At 32.0% G+C, this 23,180-nt stretch overlaps 1 protein-coding gene across 1 annotated transcript in view; it reads right to left on the bottom strand.

Moving 5' to 3' along the window:
• LOC127731904 (zinc finger C2HC domain-containing protein 1A-like) overlaps positions 1-23,180 on the bottom strand; it is a 384,322-nt gene that overhangs the window by 253,148 nt on the left and 107,994 nt on the right. The gene's annotated exons all lie outside the window — the stretch shown is intronic.

Genomic DNA, 23,180 nt, shown 5'->3' with positions numbered 1-23,180 from the left:
AAGAATTCACTGGAGAATTATATCATAGTTTTGGAACTACACAAGCAAAGGGTGTTTCGATTTACATTAACAAAATAATTAAACATGAAATTATTGACAAGTATGTAGATCAAGAGGGAAGAATTGTTTTAATCAACATAGAAATTGATAAAAAATATATTTACTTTTGTTAACCTTTACGCCCCAAACACATGTAAAGATAGAAATATATTCTTTACAAAAGCTTTAAGTGTCATTGAAAAATATAGCCTTGGTATACTTATTATAGGGGGAGATATGAATGAAACGCTTAATATAAAAGATAGAAAAAGTAATAGAAAAGATAAACAAAAAATAAAAAAATAAGACAAATGCGTTGAAAAGTTTAATATAAAAACTAAAATTTATAGACATCTGGAGAGTAATAAATCCAAATAAAACACAATATACCTGGAGAAGAAAAAATAATGAAGTAGCTAGTAGAATTGATTATTTTCTTGTTAGTCAAGACGTGAGACCTAGAGTACTCCACACTGATATAAGACCCGCTACAATTCAATATACAGACCGTCTAGCGATATCACATAATACATATATTAACAATTTCGTTCCAATCCTATCACAGATTAAGCATACTTCTAATATTTAAAAAAAGAACCAAAATTATGCACATCATATATTTAAAGTATCAGAGGTGTGTAAAACAAGCTGACGTGAAAAAAAATGAATGATCGCGCGGCAAAGCAAAACCCGTTTTAAATGAAATGTATTTCTTTGGAGAACACCCCACCCCCAACCCCCAAAAAAAAAATAAATGAATAAAAAAACCATCGTTCACTACCTACATGTACGTATGCATATTTTTTGGGCATGGTCATTCAAAGGAAATCTGCAAACATTTTTATGTCACCCAGGACCACTGAATGCTCTGAAGACCTTGATTGACTTGCTAGTCATTTTGTGCAATTCATAGTTGCTCTCTATATTTGTTATAGTTTCTAGAGGTAGGCAAAAATGGATAACAAACATTAGTTTTCCTAGATATGACAATATTTCTTATAAAAAATAAATTTTTAACTTTTCAACTAAAGTTTTATGACAATTTGACAATTTTTATTGCAAAAGGTATACTATATGTGACTTTTATCCGTGACCTCTTTTTCTGCATTTGTTACTTGCAAAGAAAAATTTGTCTTCATACATCAATGTTTTTATATTTTCCGCTGATCAGAAAAAAAAACTATGGCATAAATAAATTTCATGTAAAATTCTAACAGTGCTTACAACAAACTATCAAAGTAGCTTCGAGGTTCCTAGAAATATTTTTCCCTTTGTACAATTTTTTTCAATTTTAAATTTTCATTCAACAATTTATTAATCCTTATAAAGATAGGGACATTAGACATAGAATCTTCAATAAAGTAATCTTGATAGTGAAGATAAGCAGATAAGTGCTGCATTACTTTATATCTACATGTTTGCCAATCGACAAAAGCGCCGTATTTGCGTCAATAAAAGTTCGGTTTTTTTTTCCAAAAAAAGAGTCCACAATTATGCAAAAACAGTATTTCTTATACAAAAATTTCCGAAGGTCATGTTTATAAATGATTATTTTTAACTTTTTTTCAGCCAAAACTAGTGGATAATAAATATCAGAATATCATTCATTAACAGGTGGAATTATAATTTCAAACACGCACAAGATCAACAACGTTCATTATGTTTTTTCAGACTCAGTTGTACACAGGATGTATATTACAGCTGATAGTTTTATGGTACAATAAATGTTACCTGTGCACACCTGGTACTCAATAAAGAGGCCATGCATGGACCTGTATTATATAATTGTGTATTACGAATTTTTAGTCGACAGGATGTCACCGGAATACCTAACGAAATCTGTCGCTCTGACACGACCTCCATCAATAATTTATCCAGTCTGACATGCCTATAATCAATTCGAGAGGAAGCCGAAACATTAATTTAGAAGATGTCGTAAATAGAAAAAAAAACTATCAATTTTACAACGAACATACTAGGGTCACACGTTAATCTGTAAAAGCATCTTTATAAGTGACCGATCTAAATTGATCCCGTATCAATTTAATATTACGTAAAGCTTACATGTAGTTAAAAAAAAGCAATTTTAATAAGCACACCATATATGAAAAAAAAAATGAGATGTCCGATATTCCGATATTTACATATCAATAACCTGGGATTATTATACTATATCAACATATTAATTTATGACCCAACTAAAACATTGCTTCGTGTCAATTTTAGAGTAAAAAAAAATATCGTTGAACTTGATTTATTCAACAATTATCATGTCTTCATGTCTTAATACAGAACTATTCTTTATATATACCAATGCACTTTATATAAAAGAGACTTACAAATGAATCTTTCGTAATTCAGTGACTGTTACAAGAACACTGAATTTGCTCTTTTATAATTGAAATGTCGATAGCTGTTGAATATCATAATAAAAAATGTTATTTATCGTATAACTTTATTAATTCAAAAAATTATCTTGTCTAAATACGGAACTATTCTTTATATAAACCAATGCACTCTATAAAAAAAAGACATACTAATGAATCTTTTGTGAGTCAGTGACCGTTACAAAAACACTGAAAATGCCTTACTTATAATAGAACCTTTATTTCCTCATCAACTTTATTATTTTTCAATCAACGTGATCTCATCATTTAAGGATTTGACAATATTATAGCTATATATAACTGCTAGGTTATTTTGTTATTAAAATAGTATAATTACCATCAAATTTCCTTCGAAACAAGTTTTGTCAAAATGGTCTTCACACACCAATTTGTGCTTGTTAAAGATGAAACTATTTGATGTAAGGTTAAGGTTGCACAACCATGTCTGATATAATTCTGTCTTTTTTGTGGGATCTGGAAAACTATGTAGACTTTTGCCGTAACCTTGTCGGACAGAACAACCGTACGCTTGACAAGACATTTTGACACTGAATGACGACTATACGGTAATACCCGATTGATGATGGGGAGTTTAACGAACGGTCGGTAAATCCCCGATTCGTTTGAAACTTTGTGGTTTTTAGATATCACGTGACTTTACTATCGGGAATGCCGGTAAGATGGCGGCATGTCGAAAACTGATAGTTAATTTCAGAAATCGATTTTGAACTCTTTAAATGGAGAATAAAACTTTAATATTTTTGATAATGTGATTTTTTATGCTTAAAGAACAACATATCAATTTTTCATTTTTTTGCGGAGTTTCCCTTTAAGACAAATCATTGTCAGGGGGAGAAAGGAAAGGGTTATTTCAAATTAAACAATAGTATTCTTAAAGACGAATCATACAAAATGAAAATAAACACTTTAATAGATAAATATGAAACATTTAGAGACCGAAAAGGTTTAGCAATCGTGTGGGATCTGTTTAAAATAGAGGTAAAGGAGACGACTATTGAACATTGTAAAATTAAAGCTAAAAATTAAAGAGATGAAATTAAAGAATTAGAACAAGAACTAAAACTTTTGAATGAAATTCAGGATAATGTCCTTGATGAAAAGAAAAAATATAACATAATAGATTAAATAAAGAAAACAAAAGAAATGTTACAAACTCTATATTCTGATAAAATAAAAGGGGCACAAATAAGATCAAGAGTTAAATGGGTAGAAGAAGGCGAAAAAATACAAAATATTTTTTGGGATTAGAGAAATCGAGACAGACAAGAAAAAATATAACTGCTATAAGGGACAGTGAAGGGGAAATAACTGAGGATCAAGGTAAAATATTAGAAACGGGGAGGCATTATTATGTAAATTTATATACGTCAACTAAGCCAGACTTGGGAGAAATTGAGAATTATATTGAAAATACAAAAATAAACAGCAAACTAACTACACACGAAAGTAATGAAATTGAAGGAAAGCTGACAATAGAGGAATGTACAATTTCGGTTTTAAAAATGAAACTTAACAAAACACCGGGTATTGATGGTCTTCCAATTGAATTTTATAGATCTTTCTGGTCCAACTTACAATATTTTGCTGTAGATGTCTTTAACCATTGTTATGACAAAAAAGAATTGACAAATTCACAGAAACTAGGATTAATTACCCTTATTTATAAGAAAAATGACCCGTTAAATTTAGACAATTATAGACCAATTACTTTATTTAATGTAGATACCAAAATTATAGCATATTCTCCTGCACAAAGACTTAAACCAGTATTGCATAAAATCATTCACAGTGATCAAAACGGGTATGTAAAAAACAGATATATTGGGTTTAATATTAGACAAATCCAAGATATTATAGACTATTCAGAAAAATTCAACGTAGACGGGGCAATTCTTTTTTTAGATTTTTCAAAGGCATTTGACTCGTTAGAATGGGAATTTATGTATTGTTCATTAAAGAAATTTGGCTTTCAGAAATCTTTATTGAAGTGGATAAATACTTTATATACAGATATAAAGGGTTGTATATTAAATAATAGGTGGATTTCAAGACTCTTCAGTATTGAGCGCGGGATCCGTCAAGGGTGTCCCGCGAGTTCTATAATTTTCGTTATTGCTGTTGAAATTTTAGCCTGTAGATTAAGACAAGATAAAAAATTTAAAGGTTTTCAAATCAAACTAGATAATAAAACTCATACTCTAAAGTGAAGCCAGCTTGCAGATGACACCACTTTATTTTTAAATTCAAAACAAGAAGTTTCATTAACTTTGAACATTATCGAAATTTTCGGATAACTTTCAGGCCTAAAGCTTAATCGAAATAAAACAGAGGGGATATGGCTCGGAAATTTAAAATCCTGTAAAGATAAAGTTGAAAACATTAAGTGGACACCAGAACCGATAAAAGTATTAGGAATATATTTTGGACTTAATAAAAATGAGTGTTAAAAATTAAACTTGCAAAGACAATACGAAAAATCGGAAAAAATAATTAAAGATTGGAATAAAAGAAAAGTAACTATGTTAGGTAAAATAACTCTTGTTAAATCACTAATCCTACCAAATATAACCTATGTTGCATCAGTAACAGAAATTGATAAAGAATATCTCGCAAATTTTAAAAAAATAATATATAGTTTTATATGGAATAATAAACCAGAAAAAGTTAAAAGAGCTATAATAAGTAAAAATTATCTTGCCGGCGGGCTTAAAATGATAGACATAGATAAATATATAGAATCCATAAATATTAATTGGGTAAAAAGACTCATTGATAATGAAGACTCATCACCCAATTGGAAAGTCTTACCAAAATTTTACTTAGACAAGTTTGGACAAGAATTCCTTATATTTATAATGGACTTTAACAATATTAATCTAATCAATAAGCTAAAAGAAATTGTTCCAGAATTTTACTTAAAAATAATTATATCATGGATAAACTCAAAATCTGAAAAAGAATCAAATCGACTAACATATAAGCATATCAGACAGCAACTAATATGGGGCAATAAGCATATCAAATTAAATGGTATATGTCTTATTTTCAAAAATTGGATAAACAGCAAAATTTTATTTGTAAATGACATAATTGATGATAAAGGAAAAATTAATCAAAATAAGATTTTAGATAAACTGTCTTGCCATGTTAATTGGTTTTCGGAATATTCTAAATTGATGAAAGCAATTCCAAAACAGTGGTTACAAGAGCTCATAAAAGAAGAGTCAATCAAAACAAAAGTTGCTACCGACTCCGAATTTAAATTCAAAGATAGAGAAGGAAAATGGTACCAATAAAAATATTTTCCTCGAAAGATATTTACATCTCGCTTTTAAATAGATATTATGAGAAAGCAATAGGATTTCAAAAATGGGACAGAATTCTAAATTTAGATAACAATACAAGGAAAAGAGAACAAATGCTGTACTTCATCTTTAACTATATCCAAGATAATAAAATGAGAATGTTAAGATGGAAATTTCTACATTACATTTTACCAACCAAACAATTACTTTTCTCTTGGAAAATAACTAAAACTCCTCTATGTAATATATGTAATGTCATTGAAGATTATGATCATTACTTTCTGACATGCAAATATCTAAAATTATTTTGGGATCAAATAAAACTAATACTAGACAAACTTAAAATAGGACATCATATAATATCACTGGCATCACTTTTGAATGGATATAAGATAAACGATACAAATTATTACAATATCAACGATTTTCTAACAATCATACTTCTTACTATATATAAAGTATATTACATATCCGAGCAGAAAACAAAACAAATTAATGTGTTTGAAATTTTTAAAAGTGAACTTCTCCAACATTACGAAATATTGACAAATAAACAAGGCAAATATAAAAACTTTTACAAGGAAAAACAATATTCGAGAACTTGATCCATCAACAAACATGACCACTGTTTGTTAAAAATAGATTTGAGTTGTAGAACTGAAGTTTTTGATTTATATATCGCATAAGGTCAAGCAGTAAGAGCAAACCTTGCTGAGTAATAATAATCAACAGGTCATTTTCCATTTACCTTTCACTTTTCAGAAAGTTTAGATCACCCATTTTGAACTTATTGTACCTTTTGATTTCCATTTTTAGCAAATTTAGCAGTTTTTCGTTATAATTTTAAAAACTTTTATAATTGAGAGAAACTTTAAAAAGTAAAACTGACTAGCGAAATAAGCTCATCAAATAAGTTAACATGACCGAAATTGACAATAGATTCCTTATTGGAGTAGCTGCCCTTGAACGGCGATTTTTACCATTTATATAATTTCTTTGGAAACTATAATAGCAGAAAGTGATAATTGTAAAAAGCAGAATGGTCAGCAAATTATGATCTACAAGTAAAATGCGATTGGTCAGTTGCCTCCTTATAGGAGTTATTACCCTTTAATATAAAAAGCATATAAAGGATACGAGGTATGATTGCCAATAAGAAAACTATCTAACGACTATTTTTACTCTTTTTGTGTTTCGGCTATAATCTTGAAAACTATGATTTATAAAGAGATACTTTGAACTTGCAGCAAAAATTATCAGCCAGACGCGACAAATAAAGTCCCTATAGTGTGGACAGTGTATAACTTGCAAATATTTTTTCCTACACTTTCCAAATGTATTTCTTTATATTTTATGCATGAAATATTAAGTAAGGGGATGAAATTACATGTTAAAAATAAATGGGTGCTGAATATTTATGTTAATTGGTGATTTGGTCCAGTTAAAAAAGGTCAAAGACTGATTAGCTATACAAAATCTATAAAATAGTTAATTTTAAAGAAAGGTTTATTTGCCCTAAATAACAATTTTAACCCATTTGGGTTTTTTTTTCAAAATAAAAAGGATACACCTAATCCTGGTCCAGCAATATTTATCAGCAATATACAAGATTTTGACCCACACAGTTTTCATTCAACACAAATATTCTGTTGTAATGAATCATTCTAAGTGCAAAAATGCCCTTTGCAGCCGTTAGTCTGTTTATTTATATATTATGTGAATTCCATGACATCTCAAATAAACACTAAACAAGAAATAGACAGATAATTGCAACCTCGGGATGACATTTCAAGTAAAAAATTACTTTCTTGTATTCGAAGTTTTCGCAGTTTTGTTTTGTCCAAACAAATTGATACAGAAAATGAATATATCAATATTGTTTTCTTTAACTTAAAATGTTCGATAATAATCCTGTCAAGCATGAATTGAGCACAAAGTGTCAGAGAAGAAAATGGAAAAAGAGAGGCGAGAGATACCAAAGGGACATTTAAACTCATAAGTCGAAAACAAACTGACAATGCCATGGCAAAAAAACAAAAACGATCAAAAGACAAACAGCAGTACACACAACTAAACATAGAAAACAAAAGACTGAGCAACACGAACCACACCAAAAACCGAGGTATATCTCGGGTGCTCCGGAAGAGTAAACAGATCCTGCTTATGAATGTGAAAGTTTACGGACGGTAGGTGCAAAAGGATACTAACAGCTCACATAGCCCGTCAGATCAGGGTGAAAGCTAAAAATTGGATCAAAGTCCAGAACAAAAATTATTTTAAACCTTCATTCATTCCAATGAGATTTTGTTGAGGAAGTTACCGCTTACTGCAACAGGAAAACTTTAAGACATTTAACATGTTTAATGCAAAGAAGGTTTAAAGTCTTTCGCCAAAAAAATATTATAAATTTCTTCTTAGCCTATGTATCCATTCATGCAATCTCTATCCCTATATGATTAATAAATTGCACGGTAATCTTCCACATGACTTTATAATGTCTGATGTATACGTACGTATAACAATGACTGTAACATGTGAGCACAAGATTCACTGCACAATCTTAAAAGTTCTGCTAAAAAATGATTGTGAATTTAAGTTTCAAGTTGTGCGAAATTTGTTGGATGTGCTCCGATTAACAATTTAATCTTAGAGAACGCAATGGTTTATCTATTAGTTGAAAATGCGGATTTGAACTAACTTTCAGTAGCTGCGGGCCCGGGTACTCTTAGTTCAATAATTTTAGTCTTTATGTGGTTTTGTTTGTGTGCTACGTACCGATATGTCGGGTAGACACTTTCCAACTGCATGATTTTTACACTTTGTTGTTACACCACTGTACCAAATTAGGGGGAAAGGGGAGGGATTGGTGGGGCTGGGGTGTTGAGCGCAAAAAAAAACATGTTAAACTCTGTCACAAGTGTCCCAAACCAGTTTCTATCTGTCATATTTGTTTTTTAAATTAGGCCGAAGGTCTCACTTTTAAATCGTTTTAAATGGTTTTTGTTCATTGTTTAAGGTCATATGGTGACTTGCAATTGTTCACATCTTGTTCCATTCTTGGTAGTTGTTATCAGTCATGTATGAAAAGCAAGTCTAGGTCGAGTTTTTTTTATCCAGTCGAAATGTATTGGAGAAAATGTATATATTAAGGAGGAAATTAGAGGCAACAGTAGTTAAATTATCTAACCTCGTATGATTAACTGAAATAGACCAGTCAAACATTTATTGTCGTTAAAAATTTCGCTTGACCTTATGCACCTTTTACAACTGTTATAGTAAGCATATTATGTTGAAAATCAGCATTTAATATCTTAAATAAAACTATTCTAATTGAAAATATTTTTATCTGATATTGAACTGAAGATGTTGCCATTTTAATTCATATAATTTACGATTATTTAAAAACGCTTATTAAACAGCCAAATGGATAGCCAAAAATAAAAAGAGGAGTCTTAAATTCGATTGAATTCAATTAATTGCCCAATTTAATTGATTCTGTAACGATTGTTTCAAATCGGACCAAAAATCACCAGCACTGTATCAGGACCCAAAAGCACAATGCCAGGACCCACCAGCACAGAATCAGGACATGTCTAGACGGAGAAAATGCACATGTTTGATAAATTGCAACGGTTTTTCACAAAATATTTTTTTTCGTTCAGATTTTGGTATAGAAAGCGGACTTCAGGAGCATATTTTTTTTTCAGTTCTAGATGTTCTAAAAACGAGCACTTTTGTGTTACGCTTACTGAAACAGTTTAGAGGGTCAATTTTTTAATTGCTTGCTTTTGAAACCATAAGAAACAAAATTAAAACATCTCAACCATTTCCTTCCATATTTTATTCGAGAAAACATCAAAATTCATCATTTTCGTCTTTGTTTACATATTTTTAATGATCACCAGCACCGATCAGGACTGAATCACCAGCACAGAACGTTCTCTCGCAGGACAACCTTACCCGCCGTGACGTTGATGTATCAATTTCTTAATATTATAGTGAAAGAAATGTATAAGGCATATATTTTAAAAGGTTTTTTTTATTGAAAATAAAACATGTGCTTTTACAGCCGTAATACGGACATTTTAGAAAACGTCCGTAAAACGGATGTTTTAGAACGTCAGAAATACGGAAGATCTGTTTTACGGACGTGGTTCTATTTTCCCGTAAAACGTCCGTGATACGGATGTTTTATGCCTTGGTCACACATTCACGGATTTGACGCCGGATGAGCTACAGATACGATCCGGCATCATTCGTGGCAATCTGTATTAGACCGTAAATTTCCGTATTGTAGCCGTAGTCATACGTAGAAGAACTTGTATATCCTTGATAATTTTTGAACATGCGCAAAATTTTACCACGGATCAAACAACCGTAGTACATCCTTACATAACCGTATAAGAACGTACTGATCCGTTTTAGTCCCTTTCAAAACCGTATTAATCCGTACTTATTCGTAGGCCCTAAGGATTTCTACGGTTAGTTCCGGAGAACTACGTACTAGAACGGTTACACCACGTATTTGTTAAGGATACAATGCAATTTGTTACGAATTTGTCACGGAACGGCAGGATTTCATTACGTAGCAATACGGATAGCTAGGGATCAGCCAGGGTTCTCAAAGTCTGCTACGGTTTACTACGTTACAACGCGACAAAATACGGAATATTACTGTCCACGACAAACTGACATAATGCTTCTGTATAAATACTCCATACTTATAGGGCCCAGCGTATTCTATGTTCGGGCTTGCCGTAGAGGTATACATAACATTATCCAACATGAATAATCATCAACTGATGCTTGCAATTAATTGGCTGGGATTGGATATTGATATGGCACAAAATGCCAGGGCAGTGATCGAGCTACTTGATGACAGACGTAGAGGTGACCGGAGGCAGAGGAGATGGTTCTAGGGACTGGCTTCTCCGAAGACCTATTCATGGCCAGTATGAGGCCCTCGTGACTAAATTTTGTGCGGAAAATCCAACTGCATTTAAGAACTTTGTAAGAATTGTCCCGAATATGTATCAAGAACTGCTACATGTTGTTGGTCCTAGGATTACAAAGAACACCACCTGGTACAGGCAGACAGATAAATAATTTATATATAAAACAAAAAAATCTACGATCCACTACCATAAAGAATTGATTAATCACAAGCTTAACTAGAAATGATTAACGGCTTTAAGAAATGTGGCAATTAATTCGTACTATCCGTATCAGACCATTCTCATTCGTACTAATCCTTACTTATATCGTAGCAAACCGCTGTTTATCCGCAGTACATACGGCCCGATACGTGTCGTTGCGTACTAAACCGTGTCATTTCCGTATTTAACCGTGTCTTACCGTAAGAACCCATATCGCTCATGTCGAAAAATGAAACCTTGCCTACATTACCCGTGGCAGTTACGTCAAAACCCGTAGTCATACCGTTGTGCATCCGTATTGGATCCGTATTGGACTACAGAAACTGCATTTCCGGGATCATCCGTGAAATTTAATCCGTAGTGGAACCGGCGAGGTGATCCGTGAATGTGTAACCTAGGCATTATGGACGTTTCTTTTATAACATCCGTAACACGTCCGTAGCTATTTTACCTGTGTAATGATGGTTTTGAAGGTAAAGATCATGTTTGCAATGTGTATTTCAGGTTTAAATGATGACGCTTTAAGCAAGACACCAAGTGATATTGAACTTCTGCGTTTTTCAAACCACTGCGAATCAAATCAAACGCATGAATTAGTTACACATCTTGGAATGGTTAGGAAATGGAAAAATATCGAATACAATCATCCTACAGATATAGAGGTTGCCAAATTTTTGATATTATCAAAATGGAAAGAGATGAAAGTTAAATGCAATTTGTCAGAAGCTCTGATCAGCATGGGTACATCAACACATGTGTTGTGTCAAGTAAGTTTGTGCATAGTTTTAAAGATAATTATTTAACCATTGAATGAACAATTTGAGAGTTATAGAATCCTTTGAAGTCCAATATATTGAAATTGTTGAATATAAATTAGAAGACACCAAGGTTGCAATCAATATAAAGAAAGACTGGCGTGGTCAAAAGGAGAAAGAAAAGATGTAAAGTCAAACAACAGTGCTTAACACATGTAACATTAAACAGATTGTACCAGCAAACAACAGTGCCTAACACATGTAACATTACACAAATTGCACCAGCAAACAACAGTGCTTAACACATGTAACACAGATTGTACAAGCAAACAACAGGAACCCAGAAAAACACATAGGGTTAAAAACACATAGGGTTATCTATGGTCCACTGATATTGTTAGACGGTCCGATTCTCCTTTTGGTATTTGTTATCTTACTTGCGAAGAGTACAACTCTGATGATAAGTTATTGTTTATGTTATGAATAAGAAATAGACTGGAGGATAGAATGTTTGCTAACCCTAACAAATTCAACGTGTCCATAATATTCTTTTACAGAGATAATTCTTATCAGTCAATCAAATTTTGATGGTTTTATTAAATCTTAAGAAGATATGGCTTGACGTTAAAAATTCGAAGTAATAGCCCTATAGGCCTCTAAGAAAATCCTGATGTAAAAAAAGCCCTTAAATATTATATTAAATGGGAGATATATATAATCCCTGTGGAAGTGCTGCTGGAAGGTTGCTATATTGGAAAGCAAACTTACTTTATTGGTTGTCAGTCTGATTAATGCAGAGAAAGTTGTAATCTAGCATAAATAATTTCAACGTTTGCCTTACAAACAAGTTAACAAAGTGTTCATTTCATAATAACTCAGTCGAATGGTAAAACATATAGAATAGATATACTTTTACCGTTTGTTTCTGTTAATATATTATATTTTGTTGTCAATGGGGTTTTAACTTTTGTTTTCAGGTAAGAAGAGTCATAAAAGCAGAAACAGGTATGTAGTAATACAGTAACCAAAAAATTGTAATACAGTCACCTAATACGTACTAATACAGTCACCTAATACATTGCAATATAGTCACCTAATACATGGTTAATATTGTTTATCTTCTATTTAAGTGTAAGAATATTTTACAATGTAACAAGTGTGGACACAGATCAGTTTGGATAGTATGTTTGAATGTTTGACAGCGTTTTCTGACAAAGAGACTTCTCTGGTATTTTTTTCCGCAGGGTTCTACATTAAACTGTGTTGCACAATGACAGCCAACCTGAGCCAAATACTACACATTAGCAGTGTTTTTAATTTTAAATCTAGTTTTAATGTTCAAGACTGTCATGGAGGAGAAACTAATTGCATTGATTTCCAAATAATCATGATAAAATATGTTCCACATCTTTGATTTTGGATGCATTTGTAGCTAGAACAGGAACACATTAGGTTTCTTTCTGCATGATGTGATTTTTTGTATGGAGGATGGTATCTGAGAACATGCATATACATGCATGTACTATTTGCATGGTTCTATTTATGTTACTTTGTTGTTGATCTTCCCAGTATCATTATAGTAAAATATATTTCATTTAAATGTCGAAATTGTTTCTCAGATTAGAGAATATTTAATGGTTTTAAGTAATGACAATGCCTTACATGATGCTTGGGTCTAGATGAGCTAGAAAGTAAACTTCTGTGTTATTTTTTAGTAGTTCTTCGAAAATGTCTTCTCCAAATAAAAAATGTTTTGACCAGTATGCAAATGATATCAACAAAAGACCCTTTGTGACATGCTTCAAAGACTCATAATTGCTGCAAAAGTCAACTGATGGAGATTTCTAGTGGATATGAACATCTACTTAAAATGTTCTAATTATCTAAAAAGTTCTAGTACCGGTATTCAAAATGAAAAAGGTACTGCCAAAATATTCTTGTTTCAAGATTATTTTGTTATACGGATACAAATGTTAGTGATACCCGTACAGTGAGCTAGTTTTGTTGTGGTATAGTGTTTCCTGCAGCTTTTCAAAAGGGCAGGGTAATTTTTTTCTCAAAGGGCACACTTAGCTCGATTGAATACACTTTAGGGCACTTTTACATTGATATAAAGGTATTGTAATGGATAGGGATTTAATTGAATATACCGTGGCATGTTTCATATTTATTGGTAAGAAAAAAAGACATGTGTATTAGGGTGTTAATTTAATTCCTTTTTTGTAATAAAATTATCACTTCTAGACACAGCATTTAGAATCTTGATCATGTTCATTGTGCAACTGCCTCATTTCAATCAATAACTCCAGTTATAAGTGATCCAGATAGTGGAAGGATGTGTGAAAGTGGACTTTGCATTACCAAGAGCATATGCAATGGCCAATGCTTTGCTTTTTTAGATGCACAAAAGAAGTGCCAAATACCTTTTGGATCTCGCATGTTTATACCAATCAAAGCTACTGTGGCTCATAACTGTACAAATAGTTTTAGGATATTCAAAGATTTGTATAGCAAGACTTGCTATACAATTATTCTTCTGCTGTTCATCTCTGTTTCCACCTGTGTTTTTTATTTTATTTATTGAACCGTTGTTGATTTGTTTGTACAATTCAAATCTGTATATAGCAGCTATATTCCTAACTTTATTTTTATTAAGATAACAACAGTATGAAAGCCGTGGTAAATTTACACCCAATCCGATGTCTCGACCGACCTTATAGTATAAACAGGAAATATATTCAAACATCATGTTTACGTAAATTTTATCAGTGGTAATGTTATCGTAAAATTATAACTCAAACGATCGCCTGGTTCCCTTTTCAAATTGTCCACATGTAGAGGTACAAATCGGTGTTGTCCCTATTAGATCTTAATTCTTAAATCGTATTTGTAATCTGTCACTTCAAAACTGTTCAATTACGTTCAATAAAATGTCGGCCATTTAAATTGAATTTTGATTTTCATTCCAAGGGAAATAACTCGAAATGGTCTTGCTAAAATATGAATTACAGAACCGATATTATATTACGGCGGGGCGTTCTAAAATACGACGGAAAAGGGGCATGGCGCCATACCATGCCAAAACATCCTGCAGCAAACAATAGTGGTATAAAAGTGAACAGTAATTAACATTTACTGCATTATTTCACACAAATTCAGAAATTAACGAACAAATGTTAAATGTTGAACAATAAAGTATAATTTTAGAAATCAATTTGGCCAGATAGGCCTTATGAATTTTGTCCTTTTTTTTTTGGCGCCCTTATTTTACATACTGAATGACCATTTACACTCAGGACTGGGTCGTCAGTAGGAAGTACAAAAAAATATATAAAAAACCACCTAGCATCATATTGCTAGTAGCACGAGTAGAATTGTTTGGTAAATTTGTGCTTTTTTTCTAATTTGGCTTCTGGATAAAAAAAAAATTTGGTTCAAATGTAAATAAAATGTTTTTATCTCCCCATTACTACTTACATAGATTGGATTCTTCTACAATTCCTTGTGCAGATGAGAGTTATCTGTCAAATCTTTATTTCACCAAGAATGAATTGCATAACAATGAACTGAGCTCAAAGCAAAGCAATTTAATAATACACGTAGACAAAGAGCTCAATCCAGTGATATACTTTGTATAACAGGTCCTTCATGAACATCCATCCTCCATAACCACATCTCACAAACATGCCATACTACATAGATGGATCAAAATTCCTGAAAAAGACTTGAAATTTTTATCATATTTTCAGTATTTAAACTGGTTAAAACTTTCATAAAGTTGTGGTAAAATCATTCGGTACCTAGAAAGTAACAATCGCTGAGTGCCTTTCTGTTTGAAATAAGAACATACCTCCATTGTAAACTGGTGAACAAACATCAAAAACTATTAAAATGCTATAAGACTTATCATTTCGGGGCCTTTTATAGCTGACTATGCAGTGTCAGCTTTGTTCATTGTTAAAGGCCGTACGGTGACCTATATTCGTTAATTTATGTGTCTTTTAAAATTTGGCCTCTTGTGGAGAGTTGTCTCATTGGCAATCATACCACATCTTATTTTTTATAATTATCAGTGTCTATTTACCATCACAACTGAATCAATAATAATTGTATACATATATAAGACTTATATTGACGTCCGGTCTCTAATCGACTAATAATTCTTTTCAATAATTCGCTCTATTTTCTAATTTTGTCTATTGTTTGAGATTGTATATTGACCTCTAGATGTCTTTCAATTACATTCAGTTTTGCGTTGGGCTGATTGTTGTACAAAATGTACATGTAATATCAACATGGGATTTATTTACGTAAATAACAGCTATTCGCCAAAGTTCAAATAAAGTGGATGTAAGCAATTATAGACAAACATACAGCGTCCTAAAATGAGAAAACCCCATAGTGGCATACTGCATAATCGGCTGTAAAAGAACATTTATAGCCGAGTTGTCTCATTGGCAATCAGACCACATCTCCTTTTTTTATATATAAAATTGAGAATGGAAATGGGGAATGTGTCAAAGAGACAACAACCCGACCATAGAACAGACAACAGCAGAAGGTCACCAACAGGTCTTCAATGCAGCGAGAAATTCCTGTTTATAATGCGATACAGTGTTCTCCCCAGGCCAATATGACGGTGTGGTCCGCAGCGCCTTTTAAATACTTTCGTTGATCCTGCAGCGCCTTAATTGGCTGCTGTCCCCTGTAATTGATCCCGCAGCGTGTTAATTTTCACATGTTAATTATAAATATTGGTTAAAATTGTCAAGTTGTTGATCACCGCCGAGACTGAGAGGTCGGTCAAAGTTGCGCAATAAGTGATAATTAGCAAGTCTCTGCTTTACATGTGCCAGCCTTATCAGACCATGTAATCAGGTTATAGGGTAACTGATCATCAATGCAAGAAGATAGATATTTTTAGTAGAAAAATATTCAAGCTTGATACAGGTCTGAATTTGGATTGTATTAAATATTTGACATATTATAGGTTTCTGAATAAATGAAGTCAAAGAACTTGAAATTGGTTGTATGAATTGAGTTTATATTCAATTAAAGATTTCTTGCTGTTGTGCAATACACTGTGCTGTTGCGCAATACTTAGTAAATCTGTTGTCAGACTATACATAAACGAATAGAGTTCAATTAATTCCCAGTCATATTAGAAATTTATGAAAATGTAAAGGGAGCTTACATCAATAGATATAAACAATTCACCACAGTTTCATGAGAATTGCTGACAGCATTTTTGAGTTATTTTCCGAAAACTGGAAAATCTCCCCTTTTTTAATGAATAAAACCCCATAACTCAGAAATGTAAAATGTAAAATTTATAAAATTCTAAACGGAGCTTACATCAATAGATATGAACAATTCACCAAAGTTTAATACGAACTGCTGAAACATTTTTGATTTTTGTCCGAAAAACTGGAAAATCCCCCCTTTTTTATGAATAAAACCCTGTAACTCGAAAACGTTAAATCTAAAATATATAAAAATCGAAAGGGAGCTCATGCCAATAGATATAAACAATTCATCACAGTTTCTTGCAAGTTGATGAAAGCATTCTCGAGTTATTGTCCGAAAACTGGAAGATCCCCCTTTTTTAATGAATAAAACCCCACAACTCGGAAACGTAAAATCTAAAATTTATTTACAAAAATATACTTTGGGAGTAAAAGAGCAATAACGATTCCTTCCTGTAGATTTGGAAATGGATCTTGTCAATTACTTAATTAGATTTTAAGAAGATGAAATAAAAGTATTACACAAAAAAGCTGTCTAAACTTAAAAAACTATAGTATGTTTTAACAGACAAATAAGTAACACACAAATTGAAAACAAAATGAGAAGAACTGACTAATCACACAAGAGGAAGTTGATCATGGCGGATTTCTGTAGAAGGATGAAATGAATCGTGCTTGGAGATCATGCCCATTGAATGATTACAAAATCAAGAATATATAATTATCCAGAAACCTTAACAAAAAATTCAAAATAAATATATAATTTTCTTTCTATGAAATTATATAAAAATGCATTCTGAAAAATTTAGCCTTCTAAAAAAACTGGAAAGGTTTCAATGGTCTTTATGAATCGAAAATCATTCTGATTTACGAGATTTGATCATCGATAAACTAATCTCGCCTTAATCAAACATCTTAAAACAGATTAATATTGTAACATAAGAAAGTAGCGGATACGTGTAATCATAATTCTATAGGTTTATTGCAGTAAGAGGGAATAAACTCGTAATAAATAGAGGTCCAAATGTATTCATAATAATTTTTTTTTAATTTAGTTTTGTATATTGGTGTTTGTAAAGTTTATCTGTTCACGTTTTTATATCTCCTTTCTCATCAGGGTCGTATCAATGTGATGTGTAAAGTCATTTCTATGTACATTTGAACAATATAACAAAATGTCACAAGTAATAAGAAAGTTGTTATTCCCATCAAAATATGACGACGTTTAGTTTATTGATTTCAGTAAACCTAGTTTTGTTATAATAGAAGACGTTTGAGTCTTTTAATTTGCCACAAACAGAAATACAAAATGTATCTTTTTTTATTTTGTATTGAATACAATACATCAAAAGGATAAACTGGATCGTTGAAAACCCACTCACAGCAAATGTTCCTATCACAGATACATATCTATAAAACAGATCAACAAACTTGAGCCCTTCCGAAAAAAAAACATAATGACAAAGACAATAACAATGCAAACCACAACCTCCATATAGCATGGTTTTGTATAGTTATGATAAGTACAACTTCTGGTTGCAAATTCGTAAAGGGTTCAACGGAACTCTGTGTCTCGCCTGCTATAACTGCTGTCACCATAACAGTATAATGTGAACCTGCACAGTCCTTTCAAAACGAATCCTTTTATGATATATTTCTCTATCTCAAAACAAACTTCTGTCAAAGTTTTATAACGATCCATTACGATTTTACAAAGCTATCGATGTAATCCCTTTCTGTATATAAATGTTGACAGCAAAACATAAACTGTATCTGAATCATAACAGCAAAGCAAAAATGTATCTACATTATAACAGCTCAGCAAAAATTGTATCGAAATATTAACATCAAAACAATAACCGTATTTAAAGGTTTACTGCTCAAAATATCAGTAAAAATACGGAAAGTTTGAAAAAAAAATTAACATCAAACATTATTTCTTAATTATAAAAAAAGCTTCGGCCAAATTGTATAAAATTCTACTAAGTTTTACTAAAGCTAAAGCTATTGCTGTTTACCATTATAAAACCTCATCCCGTATCTATACGTTAACTGCAAAAATAAAACTAATTTTTTGATAAATAAAAATTTTAAAAAAGGAGGAAAGCATTTTTTTCTTAAAAATTTAGCTCTGGATGTTTCTTGTGACCATAAAAAAGTTTCTTTTTAATTTTCATACAATTATGTTAACATGATTATGGTTTGACAATATTGTTGAGGTTCAACAAAACTAATCACAGACTTAGGATAAATGGAGGATGGCTATGATTCCTTTCCGTGACAATATGTCGCATACTCGTCAAATATAAAAAAAATCAATTCTCACAGGTTTCATGGAGTTTTATTACAACAGTTCATATAATCGGCAGTTATTGTGCCAATAAGCATTTAATACAAATCAGAATGGCAAAAGACAAAAAGGTCTTGATAGGTTTATATATAGTATAGAGATAAAGGGGTAAAAAGTACAGAATAAAAGGCACAAAAATGCATAATAAAAGGCAAAAAAGAGTAGTTTTATCGAATCAGTGAATTTATTACGCCTATGGCCCTTGTAATATGTCCCGAGTTCAATATATCCCTTTAAAACAACAAAATTTACGATGGAGAGAAAATAATGATAAACACTTATTGACTGGTTGTGAAGGTTAAAGCTAGTTTGTCGTCTCAACTATTGCTCGAGGCTATACCTTTTATGACATAATTTGTCATGCCTGAGACGAAATTCGCGAAAAGTGAGACATAGGGATTGCTTTTCCGCGACGGCTGCGATGACAGCGTCAACAATTGTTAAGTTTTCTGTATACATGTAAGTTAGTTTGATACGAACTACGTGTGATAGATCATATATATTTTGTATGAAGGTGCATTGATATCCGTACTATCAGTTTTACGACAATTTTGAGGCCCTGCCTCCTAGGCATGGTCCAACGACTTAGATTTAATTAGCCATGTTCAATGTTAAGTTTTCCGCTTAATTTAGTTTGATAGGAAGTACTTGTGATAGATCAATGATATTTTGTGAGACGTTGCCTTACTATCAGAACATATAAGTTTCTTTACTATTGCATGGCCCTGCCCCTAGGTCATGGTCCAGTGACTTTCAATCAATAAAAAATTTTTAATGTTAAGTTTTATGATTAAGTAATTTTGATAGAAACAACTTACAGAAGATAATATCCCACCAGGCATTTCAACGTTGAAACAACGTTGAATCAACGTTAATCTGTAAAGTTGAAAAGACGTTGAATTAACTGTTGGTTTCGAAAGGTAAAACGACGTTTTATTTTCAACATTGTATCAACGTTGATATTTCGGTGAATATAGGTTGAAACCTAACACTGAAACAACGTCACCCGAATATTGCAACAACATTGATTCATGTTGAAATAAGCAATTCGTTGCTTGTTTTTGGTTCATCTGTCATATTTGTTTGTCGTTTAGGGGGTTGGTTTTTCTCGTTTGAATTGTTTTTAACAAATTGTGTCCGGTTCTTCTATCGCGGACTATACGGTGTGGTGTTTGCTTACTGTTGAAGGCCGTTTAGTTTCCTCCACGTCCATTGGACTCTGGTGGATATTTGTCTCATTGTCAATCATACCCCATCTCCTTATATCTATAATACTTAGTAACCACAAAAGATATTGAAGCCACATGACTCAGCAAGATTTGAAACAAAACAGTACAACAGATGTCAAGTTATGACAAAAGCTCATATAGCCAAAAGGTGATCTGGTAAATGAATAAAAATAATCTCTTAATCATTTTTAATAGTTTCGTGAAAATGAATTGTATTCTCTAAACTCCTCCAACCATATCTAGTGCATGATCCTTCTATAATTTAGCTTCTGTTATTTTTGTGTAGGCATCAATTACTCTTTCTAAAGAAAAAAAAACAACCACAAATAAAAAATATAAATATTTTGTAAACAAGTTAACAATAGTTAACAATTACGTAGAACGTCAAAGGCAGGGAATAAAATGTTATATAAGGCCAGTTTTTTATATTAATTTATTGGTTTACATAAACGCTGATCCTTTTTTACATTTTTTCGCTGCTGTACACGTAGCAATGCCACCTATCTCGAGCACCAGGATTTATTGTACAAATGCCACCTATTTCGAGCACCAGGATCTATTGTAACAATGCCACCCATCTCAAGCACCAGGATCTATTGTAACAATGCCACCCATCTCGAGCACCAGGATCTATTGTAACAATGCCACCCATCTCGAGCACCATGATCTATTGTAACAATGCCACCCATCTCGAGCACCATGATCTATTGTAACAATGCCACCCATCTCGGGCACAATAATCTATTGCTAAAATGCCACCCATCTCAAGCACAAGGATCTATTGCAGACTCTTTTGTTTTAAATTTGATACGCATCAAAAAATATAAATACAAATCAAATCAAATGTCTTTATTCCTAATTAAAGGGCCAATATAGAGCATATAAATCAATACAAATCACAAAGTTCATGCAGTATCAACACAAACAACACTTGAACATATGCAATCTAACATACATACTGATTATTGATAATAAAAAAATTTAAATTTTAAAAAAATATACATACCTTGACAGAATTTACCTATATCATCAAATCTTTTTTTCCAAAAACTCTAAGTTATTGTTCTGTCCCTTATACCTGTGCAAAAAATAAGAATAACATCATGATCATCATCGCCAAGCAATATTTCAAATTAGTAAAATACGATCGAGGAATAAAAAGAAATCATTAAAATTTCAGAGCATAGTTGACATTAATTAAAATTGTGTGATTATGAATGACGAGTTAAAATTTTAGATAAAAAAGTGGGAGATGATAATCTTACTTCGCAAAAGTACCTTTTCTTTAACAAATCAGCAGTAAATAACTAAAATGAACTGTATGTAGGCTGAGTATGGTGTTTCCAGATTATAGTACATATTTATATAGAAGTGCAGTCATAAATTTGAACGTACAACAAAATAGACGATGTACACACTGTATGAAGTCAGTAATGATATCTTTACAACATACACTATGGCAAGTTTTTCAAAATATACACGTACGTTTGTGCATTTATAATCTCCCAATGTTAACATCACACAAGCATTAAAAGACAATTAATACAGCAACGGATAATAATTTAAAGAAACACTTACATTTCTATGAATTCTTCTTTCCTGAAAACGGTCCTAAATATTGTCCAGGAAAATTATACAATCTCTGCGTTTGAAAAAGGCGGTCACACACGTGCGGTCATACATTAATCAGCATCATGTCACGTGCTAATTTTATCAATAGATTATTTGGAGTGCTAATCCTCGTGTATCAGTTGTGTAGATGCCGCACTTTCACATTGTGTGTCTTATCTTTGATTAAAATATTTCCGGATAATAACAAATTAGTTAGTAGCATATTTCGATGAATGATAATTTATATTTGTACACTTTTATGATTTTGATAAACGTCCCGGTTTTGGAATATTCCTAATTTTACTAGATATTGTACCAAAAAAAAATGAAAGGATCGGAACATTGATTACAATTTTCCATAGCAAAATTCTTATTTATGAACTTTTGTTGATACAATAACAAAGGATGTACAACTATAATGATTCACCTTTAACGCTGATGGTGAATAATTTTTTACACCGATGCATACAATTTTTTTTCTGCACGAACCTCCATCGTCGACATGTCAACCAACATTTAACGTTGAAACAACATATTTATTTCAACCTAACTTCAACATTGAAAATTCAACTAAAATTCAACGTTGAATCAACTAACTTTCTGCAACATAACTTCGACGTTGCTGTTACAACGTTGAAACAACGTTGAATCAACGTCATGACGAAATATCAACCAAATTTCAACGTTGAAATGACGTTGCGTGCCGGGTGGGATATTCTATAAAGTTACATTGCTGTTTGTTCATCTCAGCTTGTCAACCATTTCGAGGCCCTACCCACTAATTGGTCCATCAACTTTGGATTAATTAGAGATGTTGCTGTCCATCATATTGTCTTTTTACTGAATTTTAGGCCGACAGGCGAGACATATCTCTATGTCAACAGTTTATTTTATCAATATAAAGTTTTATTTTAGCTGATATAGATCTCGTATACGACGATCCAATTTGCAGGCAAGGAAAGAAGACAGGAGATGGTTGGATATTTATGGATGGAACGCCAATGACATATTTCAACTGGGGCGATAACCAGCCAAAATCTCTAACAAATCAACTGCGCATGGTCAGAATGAAGAATTACAG

The sequence above is a fragment of the Mytilus californianus genome, unplaced genomic scaffold, assembly GCF_021869535.1.
Source record: "Mytilus californianus isolate M0D057914Y unplaced genomic scaffold, xbMytCali1.0.p SCAF_21, whole genome shotgun sequence".
Taxonomy (NCBI): Eukaryota; Metazoa; Mollusca; class Bivalvia; order Mytilida; family Mytilidae; genus Mytilus; species Mytilus californianus.
This window is presented reverse-complemented; position numbering and strand designations above follow the sequence as displayed.